The sequence below is a fragment of the Panthera onca genome, chromosome B2, assembly GCF_046562875.1.
Source record: "Panthera onca isolate mPanOnc1 chromosome B2, mPanOnc1 haplotype 2, whole genome shotgun sequence".
NCBI lineage: Eukaryota > Metazoa > Chordata > Mammalia > Carnivora > Felidae > Panthera > Panthera onca.
In genome coordinates, this window is record NC_138343.1 from 84026655 (window position 1) to 84048814 (window position 22160).

General features: G+C 35.3%; 1 pseudogene; it reads left to right on the forward strand.

Moving 5' to 3' along the window:
- Positions 1-12857: 12857 nt before the first annotated feature.
- Positions 12858-13271, forward strand: LOC132666458 (large ribosomal subunit protein uL14 pseudogene; annotated as a pseudogene).
- Positions 13272-22160: the final 8889 nt, after the last annotated feature.

Below are 22160 nucleotides of genomic sequence, written 5' to 3' on the forward strand. Positions count from 1 at the left end.
CATGCACATTTCCTGTCACAATCTCTTCTTATAAGGAAACCAGTCATATTACATTTAGAACTCAACCATATGACTTCATATTACCTCGTTAAAGGCTCTGTCTTAAAATCCAGTCTCATTCTTAGGTAGTGGGGATTAGGATTTCAACATGTGAATCTGGAGGGGGGTGCCCAAAACTTAGCGCATAATACCATCCTTTCCATGAATGTATAAAACTATACTAGGATCTATGGAAATGTTTGACTGTAACTTGTCAGTCTCAACCTATGAAATCTTTATAGAATAAAGGCAGAAAGCAGTAGTAATTGGTTTCTTTGTTTTTCATCAGTGGCAAAAGTGGAGGCAGGAGCATCCATAGTGGCTGTTTTCTGGACTACCTCTGGTGACCGCACTGCTTGAAGCAACTCAGGTAGCCAACATAAGAATTCTAGATGATGTGAAAATTTCTTGGGACTAATAAAGAATTGGCATTTTAGTATCTAAATTTGAAATATGCAGCTGATTTTCTGCTTTTTATGACAAGTATCAACAGGATTGAGTCTTTCACATGTGTAAAGAAGTCATTTTCCAACTCTTCCTTTGTTACAAATGTTCTTTTTTGGGTGGAAAGAACCCTAATTCTGTTCAGAAATGGGTAGTCATGTGCTTTAGTGAAGACTAAATCCTTCATAATCCAGGAATGGAAATCTGCTTAGCATATACCAACCATGGAAATTGTTCTTCCTTCTGGTTGATTAATGTTTAGAAAGGGTAACCATTTCTTATGAATGAGATATGAAGAAATCTATGCTGGGTGGAACCACTAGAAAAGGCTCCTTATTCTGAAAATGAGACAAGAAATAGAGGTAGTCTTTCTTTTATTTCTCTGTATCTAGTTATGCTGAGAAGGTGACATCTGCAAAAGCAGCCATTCTGCAAATATGAGGAAACTGATGGAACACCAAGTATACTGGGCTGAACAATGTCCCCTCAAAATTCACATCCATCCAGCCTGTGAATGTGAACTTACTTGAACACAACGTTTTCGCAGATGTAAAGCATTAAGATGAGGTCACATTTGAAGAAAACAGGATCTAATCCAATGACTGGTGTCATTATAAGAAGAGGGAAACGCAGACATACGGAGACACACAGGGACAATACCATGGAGTGGATGTAGCAGAAATAGGGAGTTGCAAGCCAAGGAACATCAAGGACTTCTGGCCACAAGGTTAGGAGAGGCAGGGAAAGTTTCTTCCCTAGAGGGTGCATGTCCCTGTTGTCACCTTGATTTCAGACTTTTAGCCTCCAAAAACAGTGAGAAGATAAATTCCCATATTTTTAAGCCACCTAGTTTGTGATGCATTGTTACAATAGCCCCTGGAAACTAGGACACTAGGGAAGCCCTCATAATGTTAGAGTGAGCAATAAAAGGAAAATGGGTCCTTGATGATGCTAATGAGCCCAAGATGAAATGGCACTACCTCTGGTCTTCTTGTTATTATGATATTTTTTCTTCCTGTTTTAGCCAATTCTGGTTGTTTGTTGTTGTTGTTGTTGTTGTTGTTGTTATTATTTGTGGTTGAGACATCTCAAAGTGATATGCAATATTTGGGGGCTTGCAAATACTTGGGGAAAAAGAACACTTGGAATAGCCTGGAATTCCCTATGCTAGCCAAACAGGTGGAGGCTCCAAATGTGGAGATTTGGAGGATTAATTGTAAATGTGACCTCATGTGTTCCCACAGTCTGGTGAAGCTTTGCACTTATCATTTACATTCTGTTACTTATTGTCACTCCACTGCTATCCCAGACTGGTGTGGCCTGGGGAAATGCTAGCGACATTTGCTTGGTGGCCAAGCAACATACAAGTAAATTCCACTTGCCTCATATCAAGATCCTAGTCCTAGTTTTGATTAAAGATAAAGAGATGCAAAAATACCCAAATCACATGCATGAAAACAAAATGTCTGCTTCTTCAGATAGTTCTATTTTTGTGTCTATAATTCTGTTCACCAACTGCATGTGTAACCTTTCTTTAAATTTGCAAAATAATTCAGAAGTTTTCATGCTGCCAATTGCTAATCAAACCTTCTTCATCAACATCCACGCCCTCTTTCCATTTGTCATCTTACTCATACATCGCAAACAGTGGCTCATGCAGCTCCCTCTTCTCTTTGCCTCAGGAAAACAGGCTGTGTATCCAAGGGGAAGCTTATTAGCAGCTAAAAGCTAATTTTTAATGCTACCTAATCGGGTTGCTGACTCATTTAAATTATGAACTTTAGGGGGAAAAGCCTTATTTAATGATTCAAATATTAGAATACTTGTCATACAATGCCTTTAATATTGCTTGCTTCCTCTGGACGAGTTCAAGTCCTAATCCTTTGTGAGAATAAATTGGTAAACCTGTTTCTTCCTTAGTGCATATGGTGAAAGCCTAGGAGATCTGCTTGATTTATATAAGTGTATTTGGCTGCTATTTTATATTTCTCCAAACTATATTATAAAGTACAAGTAAGGCTCAGCTCCAAGAATAAGATTTTTTTTAATATAAAGACTGGACATGTTAGTGAATATGGCACAGGCAGACTTCTCAGTTATGACTGGCTTACTAAATTGAGTTCATTCATTCAACATCATGTCATTTGCTTTCATTATTGATTTATCCTGCAAGTTAATGAATGAAAATGCAGGTGCTTGAAATTTTCATATATTTTAAATATGTTTTTAAAGCTGCAGCATTGTAAAGGTATTTTTATGGTGTTTGGAATTTTTCTAACTCGGCATGTTTTCATTTGTTAAGAAGAGGAAAAACCTGCGGCAACAGTTTGACATTTCTCTGTTTCCCACTGCCACTATGAAGGAACTTATTTGAAACTGAATCACCAACTAAAGGACACTATCCATTCCAACGTGAATTGGACATGCACGTAGGTCATGTAAATTTACATATAGTAATATCATGTGGCATGAAGTCCATGACTTTGCTGACTTAGAAGAAATTATTTCAGGAACTATTTCATGGATATCAGTGAGGCACCCAAAAACATTTGTAGAACCAGCATCTGACATCTATGAAGGAAGTCTTGCTCCCTCTAGAAGCTTCAAATATTCCAAGTTTACAATGGTTCAACTGATATATTCTTAAACATAAGAGCTATATAATTAATATTAGAGGAGACTTACAACAACCTGCTACCTGAAAACAAAGGATATTTGCACAACATGGAAGATGATTATCTGGCTTCTGACTGAGGACTATAGAAATAAAAATCTTAGTGATCACAATGTACACTTTTAAGGCCCTTCCACTGAGATTAATTTCTTTTCTGCAACATTAAAAGAAAAACCAAGTCCCCCAAATCTTCTACCATCTTCCTTTCTATATGATATTCTTTCAAATATTTGAAAAATGTTAATGTCTTCATACACACATTTCCAGGGAAAATAATTTCAGTATCTTCATCCACCTTTGTCCTCTTCTTGACGTTCTTTAATGGTGGTGCTTGGTATTAAATGCAACATTCTAGCTTGATGTGACACATATGGAAAACAGGATTATTATACCTGGTGGCCTGTAGACTGTATATGGAGACATAGAAAGCTGATTTTGAAGGGAAAAATAATCTAATTTGAAAAGAGATTAATCCCTCCTTCCTTTTCTTCTCTCCCTTTATTTCTTCTTACCTACTTTTCTCTCTTCTTTCCTGAATGATTTAGTCTCCAATCATTTATGTTATGCTTACCAAAATAGGTTTGTGTCACCCAAAAAAGAAGTGCAGATCAGTGTGGGTTGTTGGATCCAAGCAAGGGAAGGAGAGAATCTCTGTGTGCACACGAGAGGGGGTAGAGGACACCCACATTGAGGTGGGTGTTTCTGTGTGGCAAACAGAAGATGGCATTATAAATTTATCTCCATTTATTTAAATCTCCTTTTATTTCTTTCAGCAATGTTTTATGCTTTTCTTTGTGTAACCTTGATATATTTTTTGTTAAATTTCCCTCTAAGTTTCATTTCTTATGCTATTTTGAATAGAATCATTTTTATAACTTCATTTTGGGGTTGTTCATTTTCAGTATTTTGAAATACAATTTAGTTTGTATTTTGATCTTGTATTCTACAACCTTACTAAACTAATTTTTTAGTTCTAAAAAGTGTGTGTGCACAGGTGAGTGTGTATACCTTAAGTTTTTATGTATATAGAATTATGTCATCTGTTATTATACAGTTTTACTTCTTCCTTTCTAATCTCTATATGGTGTTAAGTCAGAAAAAAATTTTTTTTTGCTTTATTGCACCAGCTAGAACCTCCAGAACACTGTTGAACAGAAGTGGCAAGAATAGACATTCTTGACCTATTTTTAATCATAAAGAGTAAGCATTCAAGCTTTCAGCACTAAGGATGATGTTAGCTGTGAATTTTTCACAGATTATCTAGTTTTTTTAGGGTCTTAATTATAAATGAATGTTGAATTCTGTGAATTTTTTAATTATTTGTTGAGATGAACATGTGATTTTTTGGTCTTTATTTTATTAATGTGATGCAATTAATTAAACAATGGTCCCAAAATACGTCCAGACGCCCACACCTTATCCCTGGAAGCTATGAATATCTTAAGTAGCAATAGGAAACTAATACAGATATTGGTACTAGAAATGGGGTACTGCTCTAACAAATACCTAAAAATGTGGAAGTGGCTTTGGAATTGGGCAGAAGGCAGAGCCTGAAAGAATTATGATGAATGTTAGAAAAATTCTAGATTGCCTTGAATAATCTGGGTGTTAAAGGCACCGTTAGTGAGAACTGAGAAGGAAGTGAGGAACATGGTAGAAAAAAAATCTGTTTTCTTAGACAGCACTTAAATAGTCATAAACAGACTGTTGGCAGAAACATAAGTATTAAGTATTTTGAATGAGGGCTCAAAAGGAAATGAAGAACATGTTTTTGGAAACTGGAAGACAGGGAATCCTTGTTACATAGCGGCAAGAAGCTTAGCTGAATTGTGTCTTATAAGCTATGTAAAAAGTAGAACTCCTAAGCAATGAATTTGAATATTTAGCTGAGATTTCCAAGCAGAGTGTTGAAGGTGTGGCCTGTTATTTTCTTGCTGTTTATAGTAAGCCACAGATGATTGTTCCCAGCCCTTGAAACCAAAGAGTTTGCCTTGTTTGACTGTAATTTTATTGGGCAAGTGATTCCTTTTGTCCTTTCATTTTCTCCCTTTATGAATGCGGCTATTTATAACTGTTTCCTACACCTGTCCCAGTACTGTACTTTGGGAGTGGTTAACTTATCTTCTAATTTTACAGGTGCACAGATGGAGAGAAATTTTGCCCCAGAATGGGTTATGCCCAGAGCTTCACCGATAGCTAATTTCAATAACTTAAATGATGAAATCTGGGACTTGTGAAATTTGAGACTTGAATTCATGTTAATATATTAATATTAGCCCTCAAAGTTATAATCCCCAGGCCCTGTGAAAATATTATCTTACATAGCAATAGAAAACTAAGACATGATATATTATGTTAACTTGTGTTTGGATGTTAAATTAACTTTGCACTCTTGGATTGGATAACTCCTACTTGGTCATGATGTTGAATGCCTATCTGATCTGGTTTACTAATATTTTGATAAGGATTTGTAATTAACTTTTAAACACTCACAGTGGTACTTTATTTTTCTATCTGTTAAAATTTACCTTATGTATGCCGTTTCTACACAACTGAAACTGCCACACTCCAGCCTATCTCAGGGTAGGTTATTAAATATAATCTTGGTACATCAATATTAACCTTCATTGGATGAACAATATGTAATACATTTCTATAATTAATTTATTTCTCTTTGGCTTTACTTTAATCTTAAATACGTGCATATTTCTATATAAGTCTGGGACTTTTAAAAAATTTTACTTCCTTACTTAACCATCTATGTTATTCATTTGGAACTGAGTATATCCTTGAAATATCATAACGTATAATATGAAGTATACTCATTCAATTGTGTTAAAAATCAACGGTCTTTAAATACTCATTATTTTATCATTAATTTACAGAAATCTGATTTTATACATTCCTCATAGCCCCATTAGGAAAAACTTTTTGAAAAATAGGAAGGGATATCACTGGTTAGGCTGGGTTACTTCTTCAAATTAGCCTGAGTCTCCAGTAAAATGAAGATAACTCAACCTCTGTCTCTTTTGCCAAATTGCTCTAAGACAACTTTATTCAGATTTTGACTTGGCTTAATTTTGTTCTTCTTCCTATGTGCTTGGATTTTTCATAATGTGGCTATCTTCTCAGGTTCATAATCCTAACAAACTTTGTCTTTGTTGCTATTAGTGTATAATTGATTCTGTGTTTTGCCTATGGTTTATTCATCTTATGTTTATAGTTTCTCATATCACGTGTGAATACTCACAGAAAACTCTGAACTCATGGCTTCTGGACATGCTTTCCAGTTCTACTCTAAGAGCCACTAGGTCCACCTGGATCTTTAGCCTCTAGGACCTTCAATTTGTCCACTCTCTTCTGCCCCTATAGTTCCAGTTGGCATTATCTCCACTAACCTCTGGGTTTTTGGGATCTTTATAATAATTGCTATTTTTATATCACAGATATTAGCCCAGAAAGATTTAAAAATCATTTTAGCTGTGTTTTATTATTATTGTTTCTTAAAATTCAATTTAAAGAGTTCTTGATCACATCACTGAAATAGATCAGAAAAATGTCTCATCTCCTTCAATCAAATGTCATCAGTATTAAAATACAAATATCAAGTGTCATCATTATTAAAACACAGATGTCATTTGTTCAATAGAAAAAATTCAGTATCACTATTACTAAGTCACTATTCTAGGCACTGGAATACATAGGGAACTAAGCTTGTTCTGAACTTTCAAGCTGCTCATGGTCTATTATAGGAAAGATGATGATAAACTAATAGTTCTTAGTTATGACAAGAAAAAAAGTTATGCTTTTTTAAAAAAAAGTTTGATAACACTTGCCAAATAGATGCTCACAAACCATAATGTAAGACGATATGGGACTTTTCATGTGAATCATGTGTAGATGGGGGAATTTAGAAAAGTGTAATGACATATCCAAAGGCTGATGTGAATGGCAGAGGCTTAGTTTGGGTTCCTCAGAAGTAAAACCTTAGATAATGTCTTGAATACACGCAGTTTACTTGGGAGGCCAACCTAGTAAGCAAGGCTGAGGGAAAGAACACAGTGAGAAGGGAAAAGAAGTAAAAACAATACAAGGTTTCGTTTTGAATTTTTGTATAGGCAACAAAGGCTCAGTTCTCTCAGTTCCTCTGAAAATAAAGGGAGAGCCTCCAAATTGTTCTCCCAAAAGTCAGAATAATAGAATATTTATCCATCACTTCTGGCCATTATTGGTTGAGATTCCCACACGGATAGTGCATTGAGATAGAACTTGTGTAGAACTGTCCACCATAGTAGACTGGAATCAGTGGTAGACAGAAATGTGACACAGGAGCCAAAGGCATTTTCTAACAGGGGACGTTAAAGTTACTTGATACGAATAAGGCATAGGATGTGCGCAGTGTTGCTGGGTATAGCAGACTGTGGGCCGTGAGTGGCAGGGCATAGCACTGAAAAATCAGGTGGGAATAAGATTATTAATGGTTGAAGGTGCCCAAGTATGAAATTTGAACTCTCCCTGGGCTAAACATTGGAGAACAGTTGAAAATTCGTAAGTAGAAGTAACATGGTAGTATATGTGTTTGAGAAGCGTTACACTGAAACAGTTTTGGTAATGACTTGAAAGTCATCTTCTTTGAGAGTAACAAGGCTAAGGAAGATGAACCTAGCTGGAGATGAAACAGTGGTTCTTTGGGAGGATGAAGTAGTGATACTGAAATTGAAGATTAAGGACTATATAATGGAGATAATGAATAAGTCATGGAGCAGAAACTAGCATCTAACTAGATATGCAAAGTAAAAGGAAAGAGAGTAAAGAATGGTGACTCACACCTTTGCAGGTCAATAAGGGAGATGGTGGTCCTAGCAATTAGAACTAGGGATGAAGTCCACATATTCAGCCAGTTAAAGGTACCAGGAGGCATTTGGAGCTTGAGCAATAGAAAAGGGTCTGGGTTGGGGTATGGATTTGGACTTTTCTATAACTAAGTAGCAGGGCAATCTTCTATTCTGCAAGTGACTGGCCAAAAAGAACATACACAAAGAGAAGAGATAAGAGCTGAGGACTCTGAGTAATGCCAATATCTAAGAAGCGAGTGGAAAAAAGAGAAACCACAAATGATAGTATAAGGAGCAAGTGAGAAAAGTTAAACCAAGAGAGACTGTAGCCATTAAATCTAAGAGAGCCTAAAATTTAAAGGAGAATATATTAAATTGCTTTAAATTACAACCATTTTATTAGTGCTAGCAGTGGTCAATGGTGTTAAATATACTGTACATTCAAGTAATGTGAGAATAATAAGTGGAAATTGGATTTTGCCGTAGGCTGTCAGTGATCTTTGTAAGGGTAATTTCTGTGTAGTGGTGAGAAAAAATTGTCAGCTCACAAGGAGTTAAGGAGAGAATGGAAGAAAATGCAAAATAACCTGGCTAGGATGGAAGAAAGAGAAATTAGCAGAGGGGATGATGTAAGAATAAATTAGGGCTTTTTTAATATTAGAGAAGCATGAGCACCTTTACATGCTTAGGAGAAAGGACCAGCTGATATCGGAGAAAGAGAAAAAAATAATGGCACAAGATGGAAGGCGAGAGTAGTGCTTAGAGCATGATGGGTTGGTGTTGCATATAAAAAGGGATGCATCTTTCTTGTAAGCAAAAAAAGAAAAAGAAACAGGAAACATAGTTGAACTCAGGTGCTTCAACATGCTGGACAGCATGTTAAACTAGTCCAGATATTTACAACTGTAATGGCAATAAAATTAAACAAAACAGATTTTGGCTCCAGGATGACACTGGTTATTAAGGAGAACTTTCCCTTAATAGAATTTGTTAATGAATGTGTAGCACTTCCACTCTAGGAGATCTTTAAGGACAGCAGAGATAGCCATCAATCAGGAGTGATTTAGGTGAAGCCCAGTGATGAGGCCCCTGTTGATATCTCCCAGCACTATTCATTCTGCCAGTAGACTATATCAGATAACGTTCATTTTGGAAGTGGCAGTTCTTAGCTCAGTTGTAGGTAAATGGTACACAGTAAGTACTTAATAAATAGCTATTAACTTAATGACATTATGGCTTCTACATTTTAAAAAGAAAGATATATCAATAATTTAATTAATTATTATCCTCGGACCAGAAACTACTAGCACCACTGGGGTTCTAATTAGGAAAATTATTAATAGAAAGACATTTTGTTTGCAAGATTGGCTTAATTTGTATTTCTGATATAAATTTTACACATTTCTGTAGTGATGTGCTTTTGTGATTTTAGTTCCTGTCTTTGAACACAGAAAGTCCTTGTTTTTTAAACCATCGAAGAAAAGGCACTGCATCTCAAGACCTGTTTTTAGAAGTGCAATATCTAGGGCATCATTGGGTCAGTTTCTGATATTACTTGAAGCCTCAGTGGAGTTGATCCAAAGAGGGCTATATCATTTGCTCACAATAGGGCTTACACTGTCTCTTAGGTGGGGTCCCCTAAGAGGTAGGAGACTTGAAGAATAATTGCCCAGTCTACAGTCAATAGGCAATTGTTTTCTCAACTGAGAATTATTCACTTGCTTTGACCCAACTTAGGGGTTTTCTCATCACTCTGCAGCTCTAAATGCAACAGAAAACTGCTGTAGGATATGGCTGTCTGCCTGTTTTCTCCTGAAATTAGGTGATTCTTTTCCTGTCAGGAGCACAAATCTGCAGAGTCTGAGAATCAGATCCACAGCCAGTGTGTCTAACCTTCAAAATGGAAAACATAACGTGTAGTTTTTATTTCTATAATATTTGGCACTTCTCTAATATTCTGACTGACATATTCTCTTCAGGCCCTTCGCATTTTATTTCAAACTGGTTATTTGGAAGATGTTCTCCCTTTAAATAAGGCAACTATTTTAAACTATTTTAAACTTTTAACTTATATAGATGGCATACAATATAAAACTATGCTTTCTATAGGAGCTATGATATAATGGCTTCTTTCTCTGTTTTTTTTTTTTTTTAATATAAAGGGATAGATCCCTTTAAGTGTATATTGTGGAGCATAAATACATCCTTATGAAGGGAAACAAATAACCTTCCTTCTTGCAAGTTTCAGAAAGAACAAGAATATGCATGAGTCAAGTGTAGTTCACCTAGACAGACCCAAGTCTTGGCTAAGATGTCATTGTCCATTGAGCGCTATTTATCTGGTATAATTACACATTTCAGCTGGATATTCCGAGTCCAGAGGTTCTTTAACTTTTGAATCACGGAAGGCACACCAAAGGCATCTGGAAAATATTGTGCCAACACTAGAGTGAAAATTATTTACAGTTTTCAAAGAAGACTACCCATATGTCATTATCTATACCACAAATTATCCATTTTCTAAAAGTTAGTTTCAAAGCCATACCGTCCTGGCTTTTCTTTGATAATTTCAGATAATATTTTCAGTCACTTGTTCGTGTGGTGAAATACCAGGCAACTATTTCTTTAGGAAAATTCTAATCATGTTCAGATACATCTGAAATCCCTTGTTCAAAAGAGGTAGGATATCCTTTCACAAATTCTGTACAAAAAAACCCAATCACACTTGTTCTTACTTCTAAATCACTAAATTGAAAAGGTGAGTAAGTAGCATAGAATAATAGCACTCTAGGTGCTCATCAGAGAGTATCATTTCAGATGAGTAATTATTTTTCCAGAATTTAGAAAAATCTTATTTTCCTGTAGATAACAGAAGTATTTACTTTGGCTCCTGGGTCACAAATTGGTGTCCCATAGCCCAAACGGGCTTATGTATGTGTTTTATTCAGCTCATAGTGTCCAAAACATATCTTTAAATTAGATAACAATATTTCAAAATCAAGAGATTTCACGTAAAATTAGAATATTTGACTTTTCATGGGAAACTGGTAACCTGTGTTGTTACAAGTTTATAATTTACACAGGCTTAAGGAATCCTCATTATACTTCTTTACCCACTTATTACCTCTGCAGTCATTTGAGTTAGCTACACCTGACTACAAATATCTGGTTCAAATTCTAGATCCACTTATTAATTGTGCCAGCTTGAAAAAAAGTTATATAACTTAACTACACCTCAGTTCTCTCATGTATCAAATGGAAATCACAATACGTGTTTTACTGAATAAGTCTTATTAAACTAAGTTCTAGATATCTCAGAGTACAGACAACCCCTACCATTAATGTAATCCTGGGGAAAATGTAGCGAGCTCATTTTCACTTCAAATTCCTTAGGTCATGAATTTATGAAGTGATCCAGAATCTGTCCTATTTCTTTCAGGCTTCAAAACCTGATTGGTCAGTCTCTGGTACCAGTTCATATTAATCAAGTCTATAATTCTGATGCTAAACGTTCAAATGTATGCTATTTGGTGGCATAAATAATTGTTGAGGTATTAGACATTTGAGTCCTATGGCCAACACATTTTCCCTTCAGATAATTTACATGAATTGTCAAATTCCAACCCAGAGGACATTCAGTTACAATTAGAAATATGAGTAGTATATACCCTAGTTAAGTCCTCGGACTAGGTATTCTGTTCTTCAGATATTTGAATGGGAAAATGCAGCTCAGTCAGGAGGTGGCTTGGTGAATATGAAATCACAAAACAACCAGAATTAGCTATAAGATTTGAATAACAGCTGATGGAATTAGATGAAGCTCTAATGTTACAACTAGGCATGAAAAGCCTTTAGCTTATATCCCCCACTTGCTTGGGGTGTCCTTGGATGGATAGTGATTATATTTGACACTGAATTCTACTTATTTTATTTTCATGCTTAACCTACGTTCCTTCTGATTGATATTGATATTTTGTTGGACATGTGAATTCATGCAATCAGGATTCATTCAAGGCTTACTCTTCTGAGATAATTTTTGTCTTTCTATGATAGGTTGTCTATCCCTGTCCAGATTGATTATGTCTTGATCTTCCTGTTTAACGCTCAGAAGATAATCTTATTTGCAATTTCTTTGTAACTTTTTAGTTACAATTCGGATTGGCTCTTCTCCTTTTAGCTCCTTGTAAGAATTTGCTCCCCAAATTCCACTAATTATCTTTTTAACATTTGTCTCTGTGTATTGTTTGTATGCCTGTATTGTGTGTGTGTGTCTACATGCTTTAGGAAGCATGTTTAATGGAACCTGCCATACACATCTCTTGAGTTTTAAAGAAAATAATTTATCCTCTCTAGTTTTGTTTTTAAAATCTGCCATATGTGGTGATTAGAATATTTACCTGATATCTGACTGTTACCAGAGGGGAGGTGGGTGGGGGGATAGGTGAAATAAGGGATGGGGATTAAAGAGTACACTTATCATGATGAAAAAAATAAAATAATTTAGAAAAGAATATTTATCTGAGAACTTTTCCATTTTTAGTTCCTCTGATCTCATGATTATCTTGATATTAAAGAAGTCATGATATTGAATCATAAACAGCAGTTCATAGCATTTTTTACCTAAAAGTCTCAAATAACTGTGGCAAAAAAAATCATATACATTTGCTGTAAGTTATAAAATAACTTGAATTTCTCAAGATTTTACTGGCAGATCTAAAAAGACAAAAATATTTACCACAAAACATGTGGTCCTCAACTTTACTTCAATGGCTAATACACTTACTTAAGAAAAAAAAAAGCTACAGCGTATTTTTGTTTTGTTTTGTTTTGTTTTGTTTTGTTCCTGTCCCTTTCCTGATTTCAAGATGTCTAAACAAGGCCGTGGCAGGTCCTCCAGTGTGAAATTCTGGATTTCCCTATCTTCCCATAGGAGCCATGACCAACTGTACTGACAACACAAGAGTCAAAAATCTGTATATCATCTCTGTGACGGGTTGAGAACAACTGAACAGACTTCCTGTTGCTGGTATGAGTGACAGGGTGATGGCCATAGTGAAGAAAGGCAAACCAGAGCTCAGAAAGAAGGTATATCCAGCAGCGGTAATTCAACAACAAAAGTCATACCAGAGAAAAGATGGCCTGTTTCTCTATTTTGAAGAAAGCGAGGGATAGTAAGCATTAAAGAAGAAATGAAAAGTTCTGCTATCATGGGATGAGTTGCAAAGGAGTGTGTAGACTTTTGGCCCAAGCTTTCATCCAATGCTGGGTGCATTGCATGATTCTTTGATATATTTGTTAAAAGAAAAAAAAATTGGGGGTGCCTGGGTGGCTCAGTCAGTTGAGTGTCTGACAGTCTCAGGTCATGATCTCACCGTTTGCAGGTTCAAGTCCCACCTCTGGGACAGCTCAGAGCCTGACTCCTGCTTCAGATTTTCTGTCTCCCTCTCTGTATGCCCCTCCCTTGCTTGCGCGCTCTCTCGCGGTCTCTCTCTCTCTCTCAAAAAGAAACAGATAAACTTTAAAAAAATTAAAAATTATTTCCCCCCACCCCCAAAATAGAAATTAAAAAACTTTAAAAGTACAAAACTTATTGACTACATGAATATACTCACATGAAAAAAACCATACCTCATTTTCTGACGTGTAGATTTTAGGTCATCATTTGTAAGGTTTCAACTTTATATTCTAAAGTAGTAGAACACCTCCATGTATATTTTTCACAGTATAATTACTAACTTTTTAAAAGTTTAAAATTATGTTCAAATATATTTTAATTACATTATTTTATATTGTATAATAGTTATAAAAATAGCACAGAATAAATAACTAGCACTGAAGTCATTATATGTAGGTCACAATTATTTAAAAACTGTAGTATAGAACAATAGTAGATAATAAAAATTCAATTTGATCCTAATTTATTGAAAACAGTTGAGCTCTTAATTATTCACTGTGCTTCATAAAACTCAAGGTGTGTTTAATACAGGTCAGGTATGCCTTGAAATCTAAAAAAACAAAACAGAGTCATATAAAAAGGAGAAACTTGACTGAGGGCTAAGCAAAATCTTAGTGAAGGAAAAAAAAGGGAAGGGAACTAAGTTTACTGTACATACATTTTTTTTGGTCCTATGTTTCCTGTGAACACAAGAAAGTCAAGATGTAAAAGAGAAAGTAACCAAGTTGACAGTGAAGCCAATAAATATCGTTATTAAACTCCTGCTTAATTTAATTTTCAGAACACATGTAAATTTAAGATAGTTGTCAGTGAGAGGAAATATTTTGAGGGAGTTGCTTTTTTTTCCAAATTTTGTGGCAATAGAAGAAAAAGAGTAGTCGGAAATAAAGTGACACTTTGTTCTCACGTGGCTTATTGTGGAATTTTTATTTTCCAATGTTATTGTTTTCTGTCTGTTGGTATGCCAGAATAACCAGTAACTGAATAGCTGAATTCAGTTATTTATCCAGCAGAAAGATAGTGAATGAGGATCTCAAAGAGGTACCTATATGATAGCCAACACATGGAAAAACTGAAGTGTCCATCAATGGATAAATAAATGGATAAAAAAGATGTGACCAAAAAAATGGAATATTACTCAGCAACGAGAAAGAAAGAAGACTTGTCATTGTGACACAGTGCATGGAAACTGGGGGCATTATTGTTAGTGAAAGAAGCCAGACAGATAAAGACAAATACTGTGTGGTGTACTTACATGTGGAAGCTAAATGAAAACAGTAGAAAAGTAGATGCCAGGCACTGGAGACTTGGGAAAATAGGGAGGGTTTGGTAAAAGGGTATACACTTTCAGCTATCACATGAATAAGGTCGGAGGATCTGATGTATAACATAGTAACCATAGTTGATAATATTGTGCTGTATGATTGAAATTTGCTAAGAGAGTAGAACTTAAATGTTCTCACACATGTGAAGAAGATAAATATGTGAGGAATCCTTTCATGATGTATACATATATCAAATTACCACAATGTACAACTTAAATATCTTACGATTTTCTTTGTCAATCTTACCTCATTGATGCTGAAAAAGAAGATTAGTGAATGGAGGCTGTGGACTAGGCAGAAAGAGGTTCATTGAGTGGGATGTGGGGTTAGCATGTGGAAGGAGAAACTGATGACTATATTAAGATGCACTGCTGAGATATCTAGACTAGTCAAATTCACAGAGAATGAAGGTAGGATGGGAGTTGCCAGAGGCCGGAAGGCAACAGGAATGGGGAGTTAGTATTTAATGAGTAAAGAATTACAATTTAGAAAGAAGGAAAAGATCTGCACAAGGATGGTGCTGATGGTTGCACAGCAATGTAAATGTGCTTAATGCCTTAGAACTGTACATTTACAATGTTTAAAATCCTGGAGTTTGTGTTATATACAGCTTATCACAACTTTTAAAAATATAATATAAAAATTCAAAAGAAAGATGAATTGGTAATCCAGTAATTGGTGGTCCTACAACAGAGATTCTCTTAATATGATGTGATGAAAATGGCATTTACTTCTGCATTTTTTCTCCTAAAAAAAAAAAAAACCAAGTCTAATCATGTGAAAAATATCAGAAATGCACAGACTGTGTGATATTCTACAAAATAGCTGACCATTCCTCAAAACTTTCATGAAAAATAAGGTTGTGAAACCACTTCCACTGTACAGAAGTACAGACATCAGGAATCAAAGACAAATCCCTTTGTCCACTGCTCAACAAAAAGAATACACTCTTTCCTCTTACTTCTATTCAACCCAAGGGGAAAAGAGGACATGAAGCCAGGGGACAGGATCTAATACTCTTGTTTTCTTTCAGGTCTCCTACTTCCAAACTGCACTGGTCTGAGAAGTAGGAAAATTTGATTCTGCTTGATAATCTCTTATATTCTGTGAGATCTTTCTGTCCTAATGCCTAAAATAAGCCACTTGTGCTTAGAAGTCAAGAATTGCATGGTTTTTATTTGTCTCTTTTAATTCAGTTCTCCTAAAATAACTTCTCTAAATGCTATGATTAACTCCAATAGGGTAGCCAGTCCGGGGGAAAATTACTAGAGGAAATAAAGCAACTCTCTACTAGAGGAAAATAGACTACAATAATCTCATCATGTCAATAGCTTTCTCAAGAATATGTATGGCTTTCTCATTACCCATAAGTAAAGTCCACTTGTAATGTGATTTTCAAGGTTTTCCATTTTTCTAGACTGATCTCTAAATACACAGAAGAAATATACAATAAAACCTCACGTCTAAAATTGAGTTATCCTCACAATGCTACCCAGTATGTTTACCCCTTCCTCCCTACCTCTACCTGTGCCATCTTCACAACCTGAAATCTCATCTTTGATATTAAGATCACTAAAATGGTAGGCAGCGAGATTAAGACTAGATCCACAAGCCAACCTGACTCCTGAGTTTGAAGATTTTTCGTACATAGCATTCTGTATTGTTTTTCAGTCCTTCGGTTTTTGGTAACTTTTGAAGACCAGATGCTAGGAAACTTTCCAAAGCCATATGGCCTTTTTCATTTCCCTGTCTATCTGTCTATCTCTCTCCCTTTCATGCTCTTGCTCTGACTCGTTTACTCTTTTGGTCTCCTTCTTTTACTGAAAGATATAGAATGATTTCTGTTGTTCTTGCATCTGTAGCTGCCTTTCTCACCACTGTATGCAGACAATAAACCAGGACCATAAGTTATATTAATATGAATCAAAGGCCTATGCCATTAGACTTTCATAGAGACTGATATGATACAAGATGAACAAATTTGCCCCCTACCCGTTTCTTCTCAATCCCAGTTCAGAAAGTCAACTCAATACATTCTGCTTGCTTGCTTGCTTGCTTTTTCAGGTCCAAAGAGGTTTTTGGCTACCCAATGGAGATCCTAAGTGTTTGTTATAAAAGTTATTGTTTTAACTCTTCTAGTTATAGCTTAGCAATAGAAAAATTGCATTAATTTGTAATATAAAGATGCATAGCAGTTAGTGTTTTGTGAACATGAACATATCAGAGTGTAAGGGTTATGATCTTTATCTGTGTGCTCCAGAAAGTGTATGATAGTTGTCACGTTTGTTAGCACCAGCCTAGTGCAAGATTAATTCCCAGCATTCTCAGTAGCAACTATTCTCATGTCATGAGTAGAGCCGAATTACTGATAGTTGATGAAATACTGTATGGCCCACATGTCAGAGACAGTCAGCTCTGCTCAGTAAATGACACAGCAAGTAATAGAATTCAATTAAGTTACTTTCTCATTGATATATTTAGTACAAGATTACAATTTCTTATTCATACTGCAGCAATGATGTAAGTATGACTTATGTCACTACAGTTTCTTGCCCAATATCCGTTTTGTCCTCTAGCCTTACTAATACAATGTTAATTTAGTTAGGGGCAAAAAAAGCATTGTTTTCCTGGCTCCTTTGCCTCTAAGGTTTGACCCATGACAAAGTTCTATCCAATGAGCTGTAATCAGAAATTAAATTGGAGTGGGGGGCATCATGAAAGTTTTTTTTTTTCTTGAAATAAGGAGACAAACACAACTGGCATGAGACTGATGACCTCCACCTTTTTTCCTGCAGTTTAGACTCTGATGTGAGGCAGCAGCTTGTGAGTGGGAGGAAGGAAGGAGCTTGGTTAATTCCGTTTTTGCAACATGGACCAATCATGAATGGCTTACTTCCAGATTTCTGTGTTATGTGAAAAAACAATTTGTTTAAGCTGGATAATTGAGTTCTTTCATCTGCAGCCAAACATAATCCCAATTACTATACTCTTTTCAAATAAAATCTAGTATATTCTAAGACAAGTAAGGTACAAGTGTCCTTTTAACCATGAAGACCTGATTTTAGGGGTATTGGTGGTTGTAACTTGTGTGGTAAAGTCTCCTACAGCTGTCACACTGGACAGCACCAAACTCTGACAAAGTCAAAGTCAAAGCCAATGTTAACACTTCAGTAAATTTTCCATGCTCTATTGTTTGCCAAGATCTTCCAAATCTGAAATAAGAAGGGGGGAAATTCCCAGGAATAATTGAAATAATAAAACATTATTTGTTTGCTATTTATTTCTGGAACAGTGACTTATTCCAAGATTTGAAAAACTAAATGACTGATCAGGTCATTCACCAAGAAAAAATAAAATAAATTCTAAATGCAAATAGCAAGCACGCTCAATCTCTCTCTCTCTCTCTCTCTCTCTTTCTCTATGTATATATATATGCATATATATATATATACATATATATATATGCATATATATATGTGTGTGTATATATATATGCATATATATATATATATATATATATATATACAAAAATACTTCTAGCATGTAGTTGTCTTAAATTTACTTGTGATATGAGGCCTGCATTTATGATTTAATTATCTGAAGCCTCTGAACGTTGAAGTAAATTTTGAAAAATAACATTTTACTCTTTTCTTTACACTGTAAATAATTTTCTCTCAAGCTTAGACATGTCTAAAACTTGTATTAATTAATTAGCAATAAATAAATCATTGAGAGTTTATTGTGTGTAGTAGACATTCCCTTAGCCACAGTTGGCTTCCACCAGCTTTTGAAGCCTGCTGTGCTCATCCCTTCCCAATTCTCGCTTCAGTGCCATCACATTTTCAGCTTGAAATCTGCTATACTGGGAATGCTTACACCAAAGAAATTGGTTAATGCTGCAAATCAATCGTGTGTGTGTGTGTGTGTGTGTGTGTGTGTGTGTGTGTGTGTGTTGGGGCAGGGCTACTCATTGTTAAGTACCACCTACATAGCACCACCATAGATATAAATGTAACTAAGACACAACTCCACTCATTTCTTCAGCAAATATTTAGTATATTTTTTTGTCATTTACTTGTTAGGTTCCACAAATATTACAATGATATTCTGCATGATCCTTTCATTCATTCATGACAAGTTTTAAAATGTCCACTTCAAGCAGACAGGCATTGTTGCTATTTGGACTTTACACTAAAGTAGGCAAGGTCTTCAACTCAAGATGTTTACAATATAGCAGGGGCTATTCCATCTGCCCACACACCACTATGGTGCAAGGCAGTGTGCGATAAGGACTGAGGGAAGGCAAAGTCAATGTGTAATGTCATTCTGAACAGGAGAGAGAACTTGTGTGTGATCTGGTAAACCTTACAATGCTTCACTGAAGTGGTACCATTTGCCCTGCATCTCAACACTTGGAGAAAAAATTCATTGGTTAAAGTGAGTGCGGGTGGCGAGCAGATAGCTTCTTTACTATTTTGAACTTATTTCTGCTATTTTCTCATATTTTATTGAAATTAAGTTTATGTGTCTTTTTTCTCCATTACTCTTTGAGAACTCTTCACAAAGCAGAAGATGAATACTAGCCTGTTGTGTCTCCTGGCACAGAAACTATCACAGTGCAAATCCTTAATAAATGCCTCTGGACTGAATTCAAATGGGAGAAATAAAGAAAAATGAAGGTTGTGTTTAGGAAATGGTGAGCACTGTAATTTGGTTGGGTGAAAGATTATGAAAGGTGAAGTGTATAAGACATATAAATAAGAAAATCAGGTGAAATCAGATCATGAATTAATTACATAGACAGAAACTTACCTTTATTTTCAGTGGGCTTTTAAAAAGTATTTAGTAGGGAAAAATAATCACAGCATGTACTAGCAGAATAATATGACAGCTGGGTTCGAAAGTAGATTACCATGTAGAGGCACTAATAAACATTTAGAAAATAATGAAATAATAGGGGTAGCAAATCACAATGGCCTGAACTACCAAGGGGACAAAAAGGAATGAAATGATAGAATACAGTAGACTTCCAGGTAGATTAAACAGGAGAATTTGTTCTCATATTGTATAAAACAGATGAGTTAGATGAAAGAAATATAGATGACCTTAGAAGTTCTGAGCCAAAGTGACTGGGAACATGAATCTATTTGAAGAACCAGAGAATTTCAAGATACCTTTCTTTTTGTCTGTTTATATTTTGAAGGATGTAAGTTTTTGTACATGTTGAGCTGGATTATTACATGGTTTATAAATATGTGAGATATTCATTAAGAAAAGTAAATTGTTCAATATATACGCTTATGTATGTAGTTACAGTTATTTGAAGAATAGTATGGCTCATATTTAAAAGAAACTCTTATTTATAACATAATGAACTATCACTGAAAATACATAGCATACACCAGATGTAGTGCCTAATTTATCTTTATTCTTAATCAAAATATCTAGGTTCTCCCAAACCAGTAAAGTTGAAATAAATTATCTATATTCCATTAACTCATAAATTTTTGATGAATTTTTCTAAGTGTACTTTGGGGTTGTTTAGTAGTTGTCACTCGTTAATATGAAGAAAATGACATGGCTAATCAAATGTATTTGTCATTTACTAAGAGACTATAACATAACTGATCTATTCCTAAAGTTCCATTGAGCTTATGTGAATTTCACATATAGCATAATGACTTTATTTTTTCCCAGTTTTATTGAGATATAATTGACATACATCATTCTATAAGTGTATAGCATATTCATCTGACTTCAGATGTGTGACCTAGAAGTACACCTTATGCTATAGAAGTTCATATTTAATGAGATTGAAGATTTTATTTAAATAACAATGGACCACAAAGTCCAGTTTTATTTGCAAAACTTGGCTTTAGTGTGAAATGGGTACATTGACTCTTTCTGGATGGCATGTTAACCTTTCTTTTGCCACTAGCTACTTAGTAAAAGTAAACTATTTTCATGTTCTGTGTTAAAATAAGGCTTGTGTCTATAAAACCATCTATGAATGCACTTTTTCCATTAAGTAAAGGAAGCAGAATATTTGACTCTTTTGACCTCAGAAGAACATTTTTGAGAAAGAATAATAGATTTAAATGCTTTGACTTGTTAAGCGGAGAAATTCTGTTCAATACTTCCCAAGTATTATTATAATGATGAATATATGAAAACAATAATATGAACAATATTTTTTAAGTTTATTTTTGAGGGAGAGAGAGACAGCAGAGGAGGGACAGAGAGAGAGGGAGGGAGGGAGGGAGAGAGAGAGACAGACAGACAGAGAATCCCAAGCTCCATGTTGTCAGCACAGAACCTGACACAGGGCTGGATCTCACAAATCATGAGATCATGACCTGAGTCAAGATCAAGAGTTGGATGCTCCGCCGACTGAGCCACCCATGTGCCCCTGAACAGTAATTTTTTTTAGACGGAAATACCAGCAGAGACCTCAGAGTTAAGAGACTAAAGCTGGTAAGTGGTATGATATGAGATTTACTTTAACTGCCACCAGTTCTCCAGGGCCCTAGATATGTTAAGATGCAGATTTACTATTCTTTGGCTTCTTGTGGGAAGAAAAAGACAACATATCTAATTTTCATAAGTTGCTTTCCTATTTTGAATTCTTAAAATATTCACTTCAGGAAAGTATAACTAAGGTATGTGAGAGTGTGTATATGTGTATGTGGTTGCTAGGTATGATTTTTTAAAATATGTATGAATACAAAGAATTATGAACCTAACTTAATTCCCTGACAGCAGCAAACATCAACAAGGCAAAAATTGACTATCAAGGGGATACACAAGATAATATTGGACTATGGTTGAAACATAATGAAAATAATAAATTAGGAAATATTTCAACTGTCTCTTTCTTGCCATGTGCATTTAGTAATATACAAATGAGAAAGCTTAGAATATCACATAGAAAAGCAGTCTAAGTTTTTCTTAATGCATAACATATGATTTAAGATCAGTTTGGGAGTTAAAAACAGTCGTGTGGAGGTGTGTAGGGCATGTTTATTGCATTGAATGTTTATTCCTGACTGATTAATAACCCCCAAATTTTTTAGATTCTACTCAAAGTGAACATGCAAGTCACGTTTTACTTAATTTTTTCCTCATAGTAGATTCATGCTTTTTGATGAACTTAACTCAAATTCTGAGTTGGTCACATTGATAATTCACTCCCTTTTCCAATGTGACTAATTGCCTTTTTTTTTTTTAACGTTTATTTATTTTTGAGACAGAGAGAGACAGAGCATGAACGGGGGAGGGGCAGAGAGAGAGGGAGACACAGAATCGGAAGCAGGCTCCAGGCTCTGAGCAGTCAGCACAGAGCCCGACGTGAGGCTCGAACTCACGGACTGCGAGATCATGACCTGAGC